Below are 19,448 nucleotides of genomic sequence, written 5' to 3'. Positions count from 1 at the left end.
TCAGTTGAAATCCTTACACAAGGATGAAATGTTGATGAAGTAAATATCAGATTCATGATAAATCTTTCGCAGGATTGGAAACAGAAGTGGAAGGCCTTAATCTAATGCTGTTGATGATGGTGGTTGTTGGTGGATGATGATGAGTGAGTGAGTGAGTTTAGTTTTATGCCACACTCAGCAATATTCCAGCTGTATGGTGGCGGTCTGTAAATAATCGAGTCTTCACCAGACAATCCAGTGATCAACAACATGAGCATCGATCTGTGAAATTGGGAACCGAGGACCTGTCAACGAAGTCAGCATGCTTGACCATCTGATCCCATCAGTCTCCTCTTAGGACAAGCATCAGTTGCCTTTTATGGCAAGCATGGGTTGCTGAAGGCCTATTCTACCCCTGGACCTTCATGGGTCAGATGATGATGGTGGTGATGATGATGATGATGATGATGATGATGATGATGATGATGATGATGATGATGATGATCACTCACAAAACTGACACTGATTGGACATCATCTCTATATACAGATAGAAAGATGTTGAATATCCCAATCAAAATTTGAGCAATATATTCAACAGGATGTATTCTGTTGACCTTAGCAACAAAGCATAGTTTGTACTTATGAACTAAGAACACAATCATTTAGTACTGGTATGATTAAAGGTTGTACCAATAAACTAAGATGTTTCTTGACATATAGATAACTATGCTCTCCTGGTTTTCCCAGTATTGAAACATAACTGTTGCTCATAAATATAACATTTAAATACACAGTTCAAAACCTGTTAAAGGCTCCCAATTATTTCATACTGCTATGTTGGAATACTTCTGAAAGCGAATAGTGCTTACCGCACTCAAGTGAACTCACTCTCACTCACTCACTCACTCACTCACTCACTCACTCACTCACTCACTCACTCACATTATTGTTCATGGATAAAACATTTAAATATAAACTTAACAGACAAAAGGGAGTATGCCATTTAAATATATATGCCAATTACCATTTATCAAATTTAAACAAAAAATTGTGGGCAAATTACACACTGAAATATGTCACCCCACCTTAGCAGTTTGATACCTCCAGTGAAATTCAGTGAATAAAAGATCAACGTGGTCAGTTGTATTGACCATGATTTGTTAGTATGCAGACAGGTTACATATGCAATTTGAAAACGATCACCATAGATATGCCACGACTATCAGCAGTTGAGCGTGAGGAGGCCACAGGTATGCTCGAGATGGGGTTGACATTGGTCATCATTGCAAGAACCTTCGGCTACACCTGTTGCTGTCACTCTCACTCACTCACTCACTCACTCACTCACTCACTCACTCACTTACATTATTGTTCATGGATAAAACATTTAAATATAAACTTAACAGACAAAAGGGAGTATGCCATTTAAATATATATGCCAATTACCATTTATCAAATTTAAACAAAAAATTGTGGGCAAATTACACACTGAAATATGTCACCCCACCTTAGCAGTTTGATACCTCCAGTGAAATTCAGTGAATAAAAGATCAACGTGGTCAGTTGTATTGACCATGATTTGTTAGTATGCAGACAGGTTACATATGCAATTTGAAAACGATCACCATAGATATGCCACGACTATCAGCAGTTGAGCGTGAGGAGGCCACAGGTATGCTCGAGATGGGGTTGACATTGGTCATCATTGCAAGAACCTTCGGCTACACCTGTTGCTGTCACTAGACTGCTATAACATTACAAGCAGGCGGGCCAGACACTGGACCATGACCATGGGTAACAAAACAAGCTGAAGCCCAGCATACGAGGATGTTGCACCTGAGAAACCATTTCCTGATGGTAACGTCATCAGAGGCGAAATCTCTTGATCACCATGTCAGTCGATACATTGTGGCTAGACGTCTTTTGGCAGCAGGCCTACAGACTCTTCAAAGGACTGGTGTTGACCCCTGAACACAGATGTCACAGATTGCGTTGGGCCCAAACTGTTCGTCGTTGGCAGTGAGAAGAACAACGTGAATGTTCTACAGTGACCAGCATGTTCTCCAGACATGTTCCCATTTGAGCCCATGTAGGCAGACCTGTGCAGAAATGCTTTAACCTACCACAGAATAGACAGCAACTTGCACAAGCCCTCCAGGACAAATGGTCACGCATACTACATGACCTTGTTCAGTGCCTGACGTCTTTAGCTAGAAGGAGGCTACATGCCTCTATTGGTGCAAGGGGTGGACATACAGGATACTAAAAGTGATAGTAGTGAATGTTTATTATGTGTAACTCAGTACCTGCTTGTCCTCTATGTGTTTGAAAACTGGTTGTCAGGATCCCCAGTGAACTTGTACATATCTGATGCCACATGTTTCTGTAGTAAGAGAGCAATTTTCAGCTCAGGTTGGGTAAAACTGTTGTTAACACTATTTTATTGTGTTTGTGTGTCTAGCTACACTGAGTCAGTGATAATGACCTCTTGAAAACCTTGTATACTTTCTTTTGCCAGTCAGTTTATGCTGTTCAAAAGTAGTCAAAGGTTCCCAGTTATAATTATTGCTGTATGCTAGAAAATTGTTAAAAGTAAATAGTGCTAAAAGCATTAAACTATACTAAACTTACTCACTCACTCACTCACTCACTCACTCACTCACTCACTCACTCACTCACTCACTCACTCATATTGCTATAGTTAATCTGTCATGATCATGAGGTCATCTAATGCTACATGAAAGAATCAGATGTCTTTAACATCTTTTGAGTAGTATATATCTGTCAGAATGTTGAAAAAGGTCAGCAGAAATGACATTTTGTTTAGACAAAATACCCTGATAGCTGAATCCATACAATATGGATTTGTCTCCAATGCGATCATAAAGTGCAATATTACACACACTCAATGCAGCCAGCAGACCAATCAGGAAGAAGCATTTCATATCATACAGAGGACCCACAGGTAGGAACAGTCTGAGGCTGAAAATAGCTCCGATAACAAGAACCTCAGAACAAACATCTTCCATACTGGTTTGTCCATGTGAACTTGGTGCAGGTATATATTTGCACAGGAATTGTGAGCTCTTCACGCTTGTCTTGGGCATGTCAATGCATCTGGATAGGGACTAGATCTCAAGGTAGAGAGCACTGAAGCAAATACTTTGTGTTGTGCTCCTGTGCCTCACACAACCGGAACCAGTATTGTCATGATGAGCTGATATTGACTGTAGGGATATGGTCAATAAAGTTTTAATTTTTGTTTAATATCACCAGGGAGTGGGATCAATGAATAAATATTCACTTATCGATATCTTTTGTTCTGTGGATATGAAGGCTTTGTCCAGAATGGCTACAACCCTCACATTGTTAGATGTGGATTTGAGTAGCTTTGAAATTTGCTTATAAATACCTTTGCAAAAAAATATTTCAACTTAGTGCCATGTGATACCCAGAATTTTAGATATGGGTTTAACTTGCTTTGAAAATAGTGCAGTAACTGATACACTGTACATTTTGAGGTTCAATTTTAAGTAATTTTATACAATTTTCTGTCCACATGACAGAAATTTGTACTAAATCCAGACTAAATCTGCCATGATATTTAAGAGAGACAATAACACAGGTCTGTTTGTTGTACAAACGCCTTGGTTTGGTTCAATCAAAAAGGTTCTTAAATAATATTAAAAACTACAAGGAGTTGAAATGAGCAAATCTTTAATTTCTCCCTTGAAAGTCCAATTTTTTTCATCAGTTTTGTGAAGTTCTAGGATGAGTTTTTATACACCAGTCACCTATAGTGCAGTTATAACCCAGTAGCCATTCAAAAATTGCTTTGAAAAAGCTCTTCTTGATCCATTTTGTATGCAACAAAAGAGATCCTCCTTTTTTTATTTCAACCAGGTAAGTCAGTTCACAGACACACAGTGAGTGATCAAACAACCTGTGATGCTGTTAGCGACCTCACGCATCATGAAGATTCTTAGGGTCATTTGAGGTCATGATGTTTGTGCAATGTTTTTTTAGCAGCCAAGGATGTGGATGACCCCCTGCTGCAGGACCTAGTTCCCCACATACGACATGTGTAGCGACAACAGGACAACAATTGCGAAGCATCAATACCATATTTACCATAATAAGCTCTCCAGGCGTTAAGAAAATTGACAAAGGACAATCTTATTGAGATTATTGAGGGGAACACATCTATTGCGATAACTACCAGCTATTGCAATACTATTGTGCCAAAATGAATGTACAGTTGATATGAAATAAATACAAAATTGAAGTACTTTTACTCTCTTTTAGTAACTGACAAAAGCCTTAAAACGAAGATCAAGTCAACAGTTTAAACACAAACTCAATGAAGCTGCAAGTCTGCACTCTAAATCAAAGTGAACATCTGGTATTTTCTGTATTTTGTGCTGCACATTAATCAGCAGAAGTCAGTTGCATAACTATCAATGTTCACATGTACTATCAATGCATCAATGGTTTTTCATAACACCATCGATTAATTGCTATCAGAGACTCAATAAATGCAATGCATGGGGCATCATTACAGCCATAGGGAATGCTTATGATGTCGAAACACAATGGGATGGTGGGGTAGCCTTGTGTTCAAAGCATTTGCTCTTCACGCCATAGACCCGGGTTTAATTCCCCACATGGGTACAATAATGTACAATTCTGGTGTCCCTCATCATTATATTGCTTAAATATTGCTAAGAAAGGTGTTAAACCATTCTCAATCACTCACTGACTGACTCACTGACTGACTCACTCACTCACTCACTCACTCACTCAATACACAGCCTTGACTTGTCAGACCGAGCAGATTTGATGAACTCAAGGTTTTTCAATAAATGACAATAGCAGCAATTGTTTACCCCATCTGTTCTACCATTTTCTATCCAAAATACACAAAATGTTGCTTCTTAAATAGTTCTCTGTTTCCTAGTCTTTCATTCACCACATGAAGACATAAGAATATACCACAACATGTTGTGTTCAAATAAAGAAGTTGACATCCACAGATTCTCGCCTTTGTGTGGACTACATGTTTGGTCTTCTATTGAAGCACCTATATAGATTTCATATAGTTTGCTCTAGAAGATGGTTACAGGTGGACAAAAACAGAGCACTTATTACCATCACCGTGGTAGTTCAATCCATTTTCAGATCCTGTTTAGTGTCATCCTTACTTCACCTGATATTCATGTGGAGATATATGATAATCTTCCCCCAGGAAGAAATGACATTTTGATGCTAATAACCTTTGAGATTTATCTGCCCTGGTAAAGCTGATGTTTGCTGAGGTTCTGACCTTCTTGTTTTGTGCGGAGAACTGTGTCACATGTTTTCATAAAAACAATGCTCAGGAAGTAGGATGATGAATGTCAGAGGAGCAAAACCATGCAGAGATGTTGCATGTAATTAAATCTCTGTCTTAGAGTCAAATAGCCTGCACTGTTCAAACCTGCAGTTCTTTGTCTTGAAATACAACTAACATCTCATCATGTGCTCGCTTGTCCTCTTCCTGCTTCATCAGAAAATTTTTCCAAATTTGCTGATTAATTATCATTGTAAAACTGTTGAGGAAATGTGTTATTTTTCAACAGATGTGAAAAAAATGTAGTCTTGTTCATTGTTCTCAATCAAAACATTTTGATATTGTAGTTTATTCTCAATCTTATGCTCAAGCAGTGCAACTGATTCAGTATGGCAGTCCACATGTAGGTGTGTCACATGCTGGCTGAAGAAGATGTTTTACCTCAAAATTACGTTACCATCACATGTCAGAACACTAATTGAATTGAGAATAACAAGAATGAGTTTGGGTAAACAAAATCACACATCCGAACTGTAATTGAATTTAAAATAATCAGAATCTGGTGGGTGAAGAAAATACCAGTTCAGCATTTGAATTGAAATGTTCATTTTTCAAATCTTTAAGAAGCTTATGAAGCCATATTTAGCCAGCACTGAGTCACCACTGCACTGCTATGGATTCCTGAGTCGAACATCAAGGCAGCACTGCACTGTCTCAGGAAGCTGCCATGTTGTATAAATGCTTGCAATGTCTAAAGCAGTGTTAAATTTTCTCAAATATAATCAGTCTAATACAAACTGAATTATCTTGTAATTGGCAACCCCAAAATTTGTTAAACCTTCTTGTGTTTAGTACACAATTTGCACTCCAGAAGTAACATTTTATATAACATGAATAGCACAATACAACACTGTTAATACTATGTTTATAACAGTAGAACTATAGTAACAATGCAACATCATTAATGCTTCGTGTAACATGAGTAACAGATGTACCTCTTACTATTATACCATAAACACTTTTTCTAACACTGTTAACTCTTTATATAACACCATTGACACTATATAATACCATTAACTTTTTATGTAACACCATAAAGACTTTATATAGTACCATTAACTCTTTATATAGCACCATTAACTCTTTATATAACACCATTAACACTATATAATACTGTTAAGACTTTATATGATATGAATAATACTTTTAACATTGGAAGGTTGGCAGGCCATGTGGTTAAGTTCGCTGAAGACCCAGGTTTGATTGCCCACATAGGTACAATGCATAAAGCCCATTTCTGGTGTTCCCCGCAATGATATTGCTGGAATATTGCTAAAAGTGGCATAAGATCATACTCACTCACATTATACAAGATTTAAGATCACTCTATAATACCATAAGCAATTTCTTTATAGCATCAGTAACCCTTTCTATTGCATAGTGAGCACTATGTGATCATATTAACTGTGTTTATAACACAGCAATCACTCTGTATAACACAATTAGCACTATACCACAATTAGCACTGTATAACACAGCATGGTAACACCATTAACACCCATATAGCACAAATAGTGCTGTGTGTATTTTATGGAACAGTAAAAGAAAGTTTGGAAAAACTGAAATCTCATAAAGTTTATGTGTTCATTTTTATGTCTTCTGTGTAAAAAAAAGTTGGCAAAACGGAACAGTTGGGTTTCTTTCTCAGTTCAGTATACACTTACCAATTTATGTAATGACAGTAATCTTCTATTAGAACACAATTAGTACTGTATAATACAACTGCAATCCATATGATGCCCTAACTCCCTTTATAACACAATCAATCGGTATAATAATGTGTGTGTATATTTAGATAACTCGGTCTAGCAGAGTCCTCAAACTATACTATTGTTATTCGACCCAAGTTCGCCAAAGTATTAAAATAAATCAGGAGAAATAAATCTCATCACTGATTGAAATATCACCATGGTTTTAACTTGGGAAATAACAAATCATCCAAGGTTTCGTTTCCTGGCTTATATTTCGACAGCATTAAGGCTTAAATTAAAGCATGGCATTTGACTGACGAGGACCCTGGTGTGACGACATCACTGTAATGGAGTATTGTTTTATCTAGGATGATATTGGATTCCCTTGTTTATGATCCCCTGCCTTTGTTTGTGTTGATGGGGAGAAATGCAGGGCTGTGTTGAATCAGGAAGCAGGCAGAGTCTTGTATCGCCAGAACAGGCTTAAAGAAGATACTGCTGCTGATGCTGGTATCTTCGATGGCTGTTTGTTTTGTTACCAAGGGCATGATCATGTGCATTAATAACATTGTGTAATATTTCATGTCTTGCGATGTTTGATTTACTGTGGTGTGACAGAGCTCTTGCGTTGAAACTTTTGTTACAAAACTCCAGTGACGTCACGCAACTATACTGCCTATCACATTATATGTGATAAATCCCATGGAACTGTATCATCCTGGGGATTGTTACATAATCCCAGAGATTATTACACAATCCCTTGAATTGTAACATAAACCTCCTTTGATTTTGAATTATTACTTGTTTTGAAGATTGATAGAACTTCGTCTTGCTATCCCTGGATGCATTGTAAAATATCACATTATCGATAACTTGCAACATCTAGTGCAGATAACTGGTTCACACCTGCAATCTTTCGCTTTCTAGCTTGGTGGTTTTATCCACTAGACTATGAAGGATCGTTGTGGAGAATGAGATTGTCAGCAAGAACTATGTGTGCTCACAAGACGAGTAGTGCTTGCAGTGAACGGGTAGCACACACCGAGCAAATGCATTGCACATGTTTCATCCCAGTTGATTTCAACAGTGAATACCAAATACTGAAATTATATCTGAAGTAAATCTTTAGTCAGTTTGTAAGCATGATAAATCGTTAACTTGGATTTTTTTTTTGAGATTTAAAACCCTTTGTTACCCTCGTGATTTCAAATCTCATAAAAACCCTCTGGCATGTTTTATCCTAGACGGTAATCATTATAGCTGCTTGTAAGGAATCAGTGAATTGTCATGATAGGGCACTGTCAGCTAATGGTACAGTGTGGCAGATGATGCCACAACACTAACAGTCCATAAACAGGAGCACTGACGTATGTGGCTAAAGGAAATACCCTTGGGTGAAATATCGATGGATCAAGTATATACAACAGAAATAGTTAGGGGTATATATATATATATATTGACACACTGATAAAATATCAATCATGGAAAAAATGATATCCCTAACTTATTTTGTCCTGTATATGACAATAGAAATAGGGGTGAAACAGTATGCTCTTATCACGGTACTGTACATATTGTGGTAAAAGGCCTTTTTTCAATTCGGTTCAGTATATGTGCTATTATTATTACGCAGACTTGACAAAATGATGCAGAAAAGAAAATGACTAAATGATTAAATTCCTAGACATTTAAGAAAAGGTTAAAAAGGTCAGTAAAATGAGCCTATGAAAACCCTTTTTTTTTAATTCCATTATCGTATGCCGAACTGAAGACAAAATACCATGGTATTAGTAGAATGCATTATACTGTTTCATCCCTAAATAGAAACGATAATAGCAAAACTAGAAATGGCAATAAAACAAACAGAATTGACAGGGCATCAAATAGAAATGACATTAGAACAGTGGAAATGACAATGTGTCAAATAGAAATGACAATAGAACAATGGAAATGACAATGGGTCAAATAGAAATGACAATAGAACAATGAGTCCATTAATGACAATGGGTCAAATAGAAATGACAATAGAACAATGGAAATGACAATGTGTCAAAGAGAAATGACAATAGAACAATGGAAATGACAATGGGTCAAAGAGAAATGACAGTATAAATAGAAAAGACACTTGGTCAAATAGATATGACAACAGCACAAATCGAAGTGACTGTAGCACAAACAGAAATAAAAACAGCAGAAACAGAAATAAAAATAGCACAAACAGAAATTTAAACAGCACAAACAGAAATCACAATGGATCAAATACACATGAAAAGGCCACAATTTTGTTGTAAATGACTCAATTACAAATCACATAAACTCAAATAGAGATTGCATGACAGTGGGGATGGCAATGGCTCAGATAGAGAAAACAATAGCACAGTAACAATGACAATCATGATGACAGGGGCACAACAGTCATGACAAAGTCTCAAACATTTGTTCAAAGAGTCAACAATTACTCAATTCAGATGACTACAGTTCACAATTACATGTGGCAGTAGTTCAAATTGATAAACCAGTGTTCACAAAAATTTAAACACAATATACCACTTGCACAATCTGGTTTGCTATTGTTCACAGTATCCCAAGGGCAATTTTAAACTGTTGGAAGGTGGGTGTTACCAATACTTGTCAGTACAGTTTCTATCACTGCATAGAATACAATGACTAATGACTAATGGCATGGCATGTTGGCAGTGAATATGTTAAACGAGTACTAGAGAACAACAAACTACCAAATCTCCGGAGTCGCTACCAAATCTCCGGAGTCCCAGCCATCAGAGCATGTGTAAGATCATTGACTAGAGTTACTTTCATTTCCTGGCTTATCTTGGTCCTGCTAGCATAACACAAATTGGCCTATAACGTCCCTACTCATTTGCTTCATTCAGGGAATTGCTCGGAGGCAGAGACAGCTGAATTGTTTTTCTTTGGTTCTTGAGGAAAGAAGTTGAAATCCTCAAAAGTTTGGGCATTTATGTCACCTTAACTCCTGCATGGTTAGGATGGTGGCTGCAGCTTCAGCTCTGTCATATTTTGGATGATTTCAACACCTTCAGCTCTGTCATATTTTGGATGATTTCAACACCTTCAGCTCTGTCATGTTTTGGATGATTTCAACACCTTCAGCTCTGTCATATTTTGGATGATTTCAACACCTTCAGCTCTGTCATGTTTTGGATGATTTCAACACCTTCAGCTCTGTCATATTTTGGATGATTTCAACACTTTCAGCTCTGTCATGTTTTGGATGATTTCAACACCTTCAGCTCTGTCATGTTTTGGATGATTTCAACACCTTCAGCTCTTTGAGGCAGTAGCAGCACTCCATGTATACATATAGCCAAATCTGTCAAAAGACTGCTTTTAGAGATTTCCAGAAAGCTTTATTTTACCTCCAACTAAATCATCTTGGGGTATATAGGTATGCTTCAAAGGATTCTATCCACTGGTTTGCCCAAAGACGTTTTTCTTCACCTGATATCTTGAAAACATCTGGTTGGATTGTTTTCAAAATAGAAGACCACTTTCATTGTTTGGAGGAGAGATGCACTGTAAATTTTTTATCATGGCATGTTATTGGATTTTTTGTCAGAATAACAGTAATATATGAAACTGGATCAAATTTGAAAATTGAAAAATTTGTTCAACCAGTAACCTTCAAATTATTGGTCAAACTAATTTCTGTAAAGAGGAGGCACAGTGCAAAGTTTGGTGCTATTTTTTCAGTTGAACTCACGAAATTACATGAATTAACATTTTGTTAACTTGAAAAAAATGGAATATTTGTCAACAAAATTTAACACGTTGGAAAGTGTTGTTTACAGATTTGGGGCTCTCCCTCATTATCTATAGGATATATTAAATCACTGAACTTTGTAGAAAAGACCCACATCAAAATATGTTCAACCAATAATTTTACAATCATTTGATGAATTGTTTTCATATTTGTGTAATGGCCTCCTTGGTTAAAGCAAAGGCACAGTGCAAAGTTAGATACAGATCTTAAGTCAATAATCACTAATTGTTGTTCAGCTGAAGTCAGGAGTTACAGTTGGGTGTATTACAAAGCTTTGGTCACAATTTGTGGAGTGTGTATATACAGAATATAATGGTAATACTGATAATACCTCATATGAACCTTTTAAACATAGTAACCTCATTCCAGAAAAAAACAGGTAGCACCTGCTGCTCATTATAAAATTATGTATGGGATTGATGATTACAAACATGCTGAACAAAATTATTTTTGGTCAGATAAGATGACTTTATCTAGATAAGATTTCTTAACCAGAATGCAACAGTCATTTAGTCACTGCTTCAAGTCTGTCCCTTGCGATACTGTTTTTCAGCTTATTTCTGTGTTCTTGAACAGCATTATGTTGTGCTAGGTGCAAGTTGGTATTAATATACAGTTGCATTGCAGGGATCAATTTATGAGATGTTTACCTACTTGCAAGAGGTGCAACCTAAGATAGAGGCCTAGTTGCACCAGCCAAATTATTGTATTTCATCTGTAAGGGTAACCTGCCTGATTAAGAACTTGGGGACAGATCCTTGATGCCTAGTAATCAGAAGCTACAGGGTGTTCAGTAGAAGGAATCAGCCACTTGTTCTAGCAGTTTTTAGAGCCAGAGGCAGGATGGTTGGCTAGTATGGACTGCTAGTACAGACCACTAGACTGGCTGGCACCATGTCTTATGGGATTGTCAGTGGCTGGTGGCAGTTGTGAAGCATTTCCATGTTGCATATCTTGGACATTGCTTCACCATCTGAGGAACCACACTACGTGTAGAGTTCAGGGTCATTCTTGGACAAGATGGCATTGGTACTACATTGGGATGAAATGCGACGTGAGATGACGTGCCAACCTCACATTTAATGAATGACACTCCTTGGTACTACTGGTCATATGACTTACAGTTAATGACACAATACTCTTAACAACTAGTGATAATAGAGAACAAACCGCTGGTGATCACCACTCACTCACTATCAATATGTGATGTTTGTTGATGTACATTTCAGGTTGGCAATGTATCAAATAAGCTTCTTCAAATAAAGGACTTGACATAAAATAGATATGAGAAAAAGTACAAGATTTAAGACATTTCTTCTCTGCTTTAATGAAATTGGAAACGTTATATGTGAAGTTTAAATAGGTAAAGGTCATCAGTAAATGCTACTGTACCGCCTCCAGACTAACGGTATCACAATATGTACTTATTATCCACTCATTCACTCACTCATCCACTCACTCACTCGACCAAACAAACCCGCTCGCTCAACCAACGAATGACAAACATGCTCATTTGCTTGCTCACTCACTCAACCAACCACAAGCCTAACTCACTCACTCACTCACTCACTCGACTATCCACAAACCTGCTCACTCACTCACCCAACAAACCAAGAACTCACTCACTAATAACCCCTTGTATAAACATGATGAACAGTGCATGTCATTAACTATATTTATAGATATCTCTTGTAAGAGGGAATATTGATAAAAGCAGTGCATAACCCAACTCACTCACTCATTCACTAAGCAGTAAACATGCTATCATGCATCCAGATAGTCAGATTCGGCGTGGGACGGACACTCACTCACTCACTCACTCACTCACTCACTCATATGCTAATATTCCACCCATTCAGACTCTAGGGCATGAAGATTTGTTGTTCAACACTCTGTGTTTCAGGCTTTGATTTGGGGGATTTCCTTTTAAACCAAACATATTTGGAAGATCCCCTTGTGGTTTGTATCTCCCCTTTCCATGGAACATCCAGCCCTCTCAATTAGAAGAGTCCGTTGAAAGATCCACTAAAGTTCAGGTTTGCTATCAAATCGTAATCAAATTGATTTTATCATGCATTAAATACCCACCAGCCTTGATGAATACCATGCCGAGACTGCAGTCAAAGGAAATGAGATTTTTTCAAGAGGAGTAATTGTACACAACGATTTAAGCAAGAGAATTGCAGGTTCCAAATTCTGTGCAACAAGACCCTTGCAAGCATTTAACATGGCAATGAACATTTGTATTCCAGTTTTGTTTGGCAAACATATGTTTGTAGATGATGTATAATCATTTCAAATTATTTTAAATGTCAACTTAAATTTTTAATTTCAGTGATTTGAATTATGAAGTGAAATCACTGTGATGTTATGTTATGTTTGATCACAGCTCATTCCAGAACCTATTTCATTTCATTTCAAATAAGCACACATGGTGAATACAAGTGATTTTACTCCCTACTGTCGAACCACATTTGTAGTATAAACAGTTTCTGAAAATATTGAAATCCTACATTTGACACGATTCTCAATCCAATTACTTTAGTTATTTATGTTTGATGCAATAGAAATTGTTTTGTCAGAAATTGTCCTCTCAAAAAACAGGCTCAGTGAAATTGTTTATCTTAACATTTCAACAAGTTTTAATTAGCAGTCAATGGGTGGGTTTTAACACATCTGTGAACAGTATTCCAGTTATAGTGAGTGAATGAGAGAGTGAGTTTTAGTATCAATGTTCCAGCAATGATAGGGGATACCAGGAATTAACCTCACACATTGTATCCAAGCAGGGAATCAAACCTGGTCCTTTGGCATGACAACCAAACACTTTAACCACTAGGCTGCCCAAACACCCTATTACGGTTGTATTACAGTGTGCCAGACTATTATGGGAAAGTGGGAGCTGATTCAGATCTGAAACACTAAACATGTTGGGGAAACCCACGAGTATAGTCCCGACTTCCTACAAGCACATTAAACTGGGATTTAAACCCATGATTCTAGGTTTTAAGTGTACCCAAAGGGTGTAACTCTGCAAGGGTGCTTGTGGAGCTTTAGACGGTGAGCTACCTGTGCTCAGTTGAATCAACAGACTGCTTTGGATGTTGACTAATAAACCTGGGATAAATTCCTTAAACCTTTTAGATACCAGAAGACACAAAATTCAGATGGTTTCAGTACGGGATTCAGTATAGGTGACTGACCACCAATAGTATTTTAATACGATAAGCAGATCTGAACTCAAACAGTGCATCTTTCTTAGTTCTGATGAAGAACCTTTCTTAGTTTTATTTTGGGGATGTGATATAGTCAGAGATTTCTGGAGCCAGTTTATGTTTTGGACAAACCAGAAGTGTCAGCATGTCATGAATGTGAATCTCACTGACCAGTTCATAAGGGTCAAATCAATATTTCCTTTCTTGGACTTGTTAACCTTAATCCTGATAATACATGCAATGTACGAGGTAAAGCGTTTACCATTAAACACTTTAAATGAAAGCTTCATATAACATAAAATAGGACAGTATTCTCACAACGTTTATAACAATTTAGCTGATTTCATAAGAAAATGATGTGTCATCAGCTTTTCTTATAACTTTTTGCTAATTCAATCCTTATATGACTACACCACAAATTGCTCAGGGAAAGAATCATTAATTACTTAACTTAAATCAGCTTCATGTGTGCATTCATATGCGTGTGAGTGTGGCTGTGTGTTTTGTGTTTTCACCTAAAAGACCTACAATCCTTGCATTTAATCATAAGTGCCATTGGGCCCCTTCACTTCCAAGGGTAAGGGTCCATTTTCTGTAACAGGGTTTCAGACATAAAATATCAATTTAAAAGACAAATTTGTGATAAAGTTCTCAAAGAACATGCAGTGAATCATACAGACCATTGTCCATACACATAGTGAAAAGAGGTGACATTTAGATCATCCAAAAAAAAAATACTCATTAAAGATACAGAAAACAAAATGTCACCTACCTGGTATCCATGACGACCCAGACAAACCAGGCAGTCACTCAGACTAGAACCTGAACTACATATCAGTGTAGCACACATCAGGGCACTCAAGGTATTCCTCAACCTTTACGATACAATCCAGCTGGCAAATCAACATTAATCTCTTACACATGAAAAGCATTGAAGAAAGGTCGTCTTCCGCTGCCCTTTGCTGATCCCCTCTGCTGATGGGAAAAATCAAGAGCAGCTTTGACTGCGAGGATTCATACGAGTTAGTGTTAACAGTATAGCTCTTATTACACCCTCACACATTGATAAAACTGTGTATGAAGATTGGACCCTGTATATGAAAATCCATATCAGTTAATCCTTTCCAATTATATGTTTATGGTTTTCTTGATGATCTGTCCAATTAGCAGGCTAAAAGCTGCTTGAGTTCCACACAGACACTTCTATAAAAGCAAGTGATAATTGCAGTGTTCAGGAGTGGTGGTCAACTGCTTCAGTGGTCGTATGTTGAAACAATAACACACAACTGCTGTTGAAGCACGCATGTGAGGACCCTTTACAGGATCCATGTGTCGTCTGCTTCGTCTTCTTCTCACACAACATAATGGCCAAAGTTCTTTGCTTGAAGCAATCAATTGTTTTCTGCTATGTGCGTTTAAACATTACTAAATATGTTGCAAAGCAATGTTCACTGTCATTAAAACTTGTCGACCAAGGCTTGCTATCAATGAGCACTATAGACTGACGGACGACAAATGGAGGCACCGATCTTGATAAAAATTTCTCCGCCACTGACACCAACGATGACTGATCCCTCCTCTTGAGGAGATTTTGCTTTCCATCAGTCTTTGAGTTTTATTTTAAGATCCATATCACTGTGGAATCTTTTCAACTTATTGTATGCTTCCTCAAAACTGCTGCCAAGGGTTGGAGTTCCTATCAAGATTGTTCAGAGGCAGTTATAGAATTGATTAGTCAGTCGATCAGTGAAAATCAGTGCTGGACAGTTGATGGTGGAGGGGCGAGATGAAGACAACGCTAGTGCAATCCTGGATGGTTAGGCCCCGACATGTAGTAGCTGAAGCATGGAGCACCGCCGGAATGTAAATCTCCGTTAGAATGACTGCAACGAAGGTTGTCTGTAAGTAACGTCACCACATCTGTTTAGCTTTAATCGCAGTCATGTCACAAGTAAATTCTGAACTGGCAGAAATTCTCTTCCATGTTACACTAGTTGACATGATTAATTGACTATAAGGTTGAGGTCAGTGTCATTTTTCTTTATTTGGTAATAAACCTGGTTTAAAGCTGTTTAGAACTAACAATATTAGTCATTTTGGGTTCAATATTTATAATTTTGGGATGATGTGGAGCATGAGGGTGATCTACTTATTATTATTGATTTGATGTTGAAGGGAGATTATTTATGAGTGTTTGAAGCCATTGGCTGTCCAGGTGGGGCTTATCAACACCACTGTGGGTTGAAGTGTTGGGATTAAGGAAATGTAACCTATGGATTTCACATTCATTTAAAGTAGTATCACCCTGAATGTCTGTTTCAGGCTTTCAAAGGATTACAGATAATACCTTGTGTTAGTTTTGTATTTTTTTTCATCTGCCAGTGAGATCAGGACATTAAAATTTGAACTATCAGTGTTGTAGAATATGATCAATATTAATTTTTAGCTCTAGCAATGCTTATGAAGAGTATTAGAAGGATTAAATATTTTGATGTATAGTAATTTGATTGCATGTGAAGGATTAGAAATGAGATATTTGACTTGACACAGGCAGTGTCTATTTTAAATGTACTCTTCAGGTAGCAGATAATGAACTTTCAGTTTGGATAGGAAGTGTAAACGTTAACAAACGTTTCAAGGACAGACATCTAATGAACGCACCACCAATTCCCTCTATTACCACCCCTAAACACAACGCATGATATGCATGTGCCGCAACACAGTAGCCCCATACACAGGCATGGGGTCCCATTCTTGATTTTGACGGGTTTTTTTCAAGATGGTTGAGAAACCACTTAGAACAATAATTTTGACACTCATCTTGCATCACACATTTGTTAGTGTTTGTTTCTAGTCGTTTGTTTTAAAATGAAAATTGTATACATGCAAATTACATGCCATACACCAATCATCTTTCAAAAGCGACTACATTCCAAATAGCTATGGTTGCAAGGAAGTGCTGAAAGTGATGCCTTCTCAAAACATTCAGTAATATCCTATCAACATTGATTGACTTCGATACATCTCTTAAATATTTTTAATCGTAAATAGAAAAAATATATGAATATCCTATACTTTTTTTTATCCTAAACTATACTTAATAGTATACATGCAAGCATAAATAATAACTGGTTATCTGTCAGGCAAGAAGGTAAACGGTATCAGTTATATTGGAAAATATCAATTTTGAAAATTATTGAAATCTTGCTATGCTGAAATTTAAGCTGTACAGGGATGGGGTCACATCATGGTTTGAGCTTTCGTTTTAAACATGCCAAAATCTCAGATTCCCCACATGAGTACAATGTGTGAAGCACTTTTATGGTATTTATCGGTTATCTATTGCTAAACGTGGCATAAAACAAAACTCACACACTCCATAATTGTGTCAGCCACTTGTTATGCAAAGATCTGTTAGTAATGAGGGGTCGAGGAAAAGTGTGATAAAAATTCAGGATGATAGAAATATTACTAAAGCAAATGAGAGTGTATTCATGAAAGTTTGGATGATGTCCCAAACAGTGGCAACAAAGACAGACAAATATCACAAAGAACCCTACTTAAACCCTACTTATCTTCATGAAATTCAGATGTCCATATCAGAACCCTCCTTCAGTTTTATAGTAGTAAATATCATTGAACTGGTTATTGTAAGAATGAATGTCTATCTGAGAAGCATGTTTGGAACATTTTTGATGATAGAGATTAAACCATTTCAGCAAGATGACATATACTTTCTTCCGAATGCTTGATCACAATTTGTGTGTTCTGTCATCTTGAAATTGTAAGGTTTCTTTCTTCCTTGTCTAGACTTTGAACTGAATTTATGGGAGTTGTCTTTTCATTGATACTGGTCATTGATCTTGGAGAACCACCAATGTTTCAGTAAATTTGGTAAAGGACTGGTTTCTCTTTTTGTTTGTGGATCCATGTGGAAAAAGGTAGACATTTTGTCAGTGATGGGATCCTGCATTAGTTTGTCTTAAACAAGCTTGTTGATTTGGATGGACATAGGTCCGTCAATTTATAGTAGTGTTATATTGACTAAAATGTTTCTTTTGGTCTAAATATTCTGGAAGTTACATTTGGGGAATCAAACCTAGGTGTTCATCACTATTGATCAGATACTTTAACCATTAGGCTAGCCTGCCAAGCCTTTTTAAAGAGGATCATTTAGTGATCCTGTAGTGTTGTTTCACTTCATGCTATATAGTATGGAATGGTGGCATAATTTTGTAAAGCTTACATTTTAAAATACAATTTTTGAAAAGTATAACACTAATGTTGATAGGATCATTGTTTCTAAAACTACATCTGTTTGTAATTTCACATATTTACATATTTTATTGTGATGACATATTTAAGTAAAGTTTACCCTGCTGCAACAGTGATTATTTCTGTCTCTTTGGTTCAAGGGGGTGGTGGGATAGCCCAGTGGTTATAGTATTCGCTTGTCACATCTAAGAGGTGGGTTCGATTCCTCACATGGGTACAAACAATATGTCCATTTCTAGTGCCCCCAGCAGTGATGTTGCTGGAATGCTGGTGTGAAATTAGATTCACTCACTGGCTCTGATCTTCCATTGGTTCATCTGACCAATCCAAAAGTCAGTTAGAAAACAGAAGGTAGTGAAATTCTTAGTTCAATGCCCTTGCAGCGTCATACCAAATGACTGGTCAGCTCACAGTATGTACACCATAGCTGGTTAGGAATCCATGGACCCATCGATACCTTGCTATCGACATACTCTATTTTTGACCAAAAATCATTAATTGGTAAGATCTGGATATCTTATGTACATGTCAATATTTTGTTTTTCAACAATTAAAAAGAATTATTTCCCATTATGGCTTGTGCTTAGACCTCAGCATAAGGCATCTTGGCAATATCGTAGCAAAATGCAAATGAATCTCTTTGAAGTGAGTGACTTAGGTGTAACTGCAGTGACAGTATCTCAGTTTGTGGAGGAGTATTAGAAGTACAGATGTACAGACGTTTCTTAAATCAATGTTGCAACAGAAATTAGGCAAATCGTGGCAGTATCCAGATAAATTATTCTTAAATTTTCTGAATTGTGGTCTCATTATTGGTTTTCTAAGCTCAGTTCGTTTGTTTAAATTTACATTCTCCAGAACCATTGTGGGAGGGCGGCCATGTTGTTCAGCCATGTCTGATCCGTTGTCAAACTCCAGTAGGTTTAACGTTTTGAACAAGTTTAGAAAACAGGATGGATACTTTCATCTTTGAGAGGCATTTAGAAGTTGGAGCACCAAGGAAAGATAACAATGTATGGAAGAACAACTTCATTATGACAGTGAGAGAGTCAGTCGTTTTGGTGTAGGTTCTTACACAGTTATCAAGTAAGTGGTGAA

At 37.1% G+C, this 19,448-nt stretch overlaps 1 protein-coding gene across 2 annotated transcripts in view; it reads left to right on the top strand.

The window, feature by feature from the left end:
• The window catches only part of LOC137257915 (cyclic nucleotide-gated channel beta-3-like), a 161,699-nt gene that overhangs the window by 45,117 nt on the left and 97,134 nt on the right, over positions 1 to 19,448 (top strand). The gene's annotated exons all lie outside the window — the stretch shown is intronic.

This window comes from Haliotis asinina, chromosome 12 (genome assembly GCF_037392515.1).
Source record: "Haliotis asinina isolate JCU_RB_2024 chromosome 12, JCU_Hal_asi_v2, whole genome shotgun sequence".
NCBI lineage: Eukaryota > Metazoa > Mollusca > Gastropoda > Lepetellida > Haliotidae > Haliotis > Haliotis asinina.
This window is presented reverse-complemented; position numbering and strand designations above follow the sequence as displayed.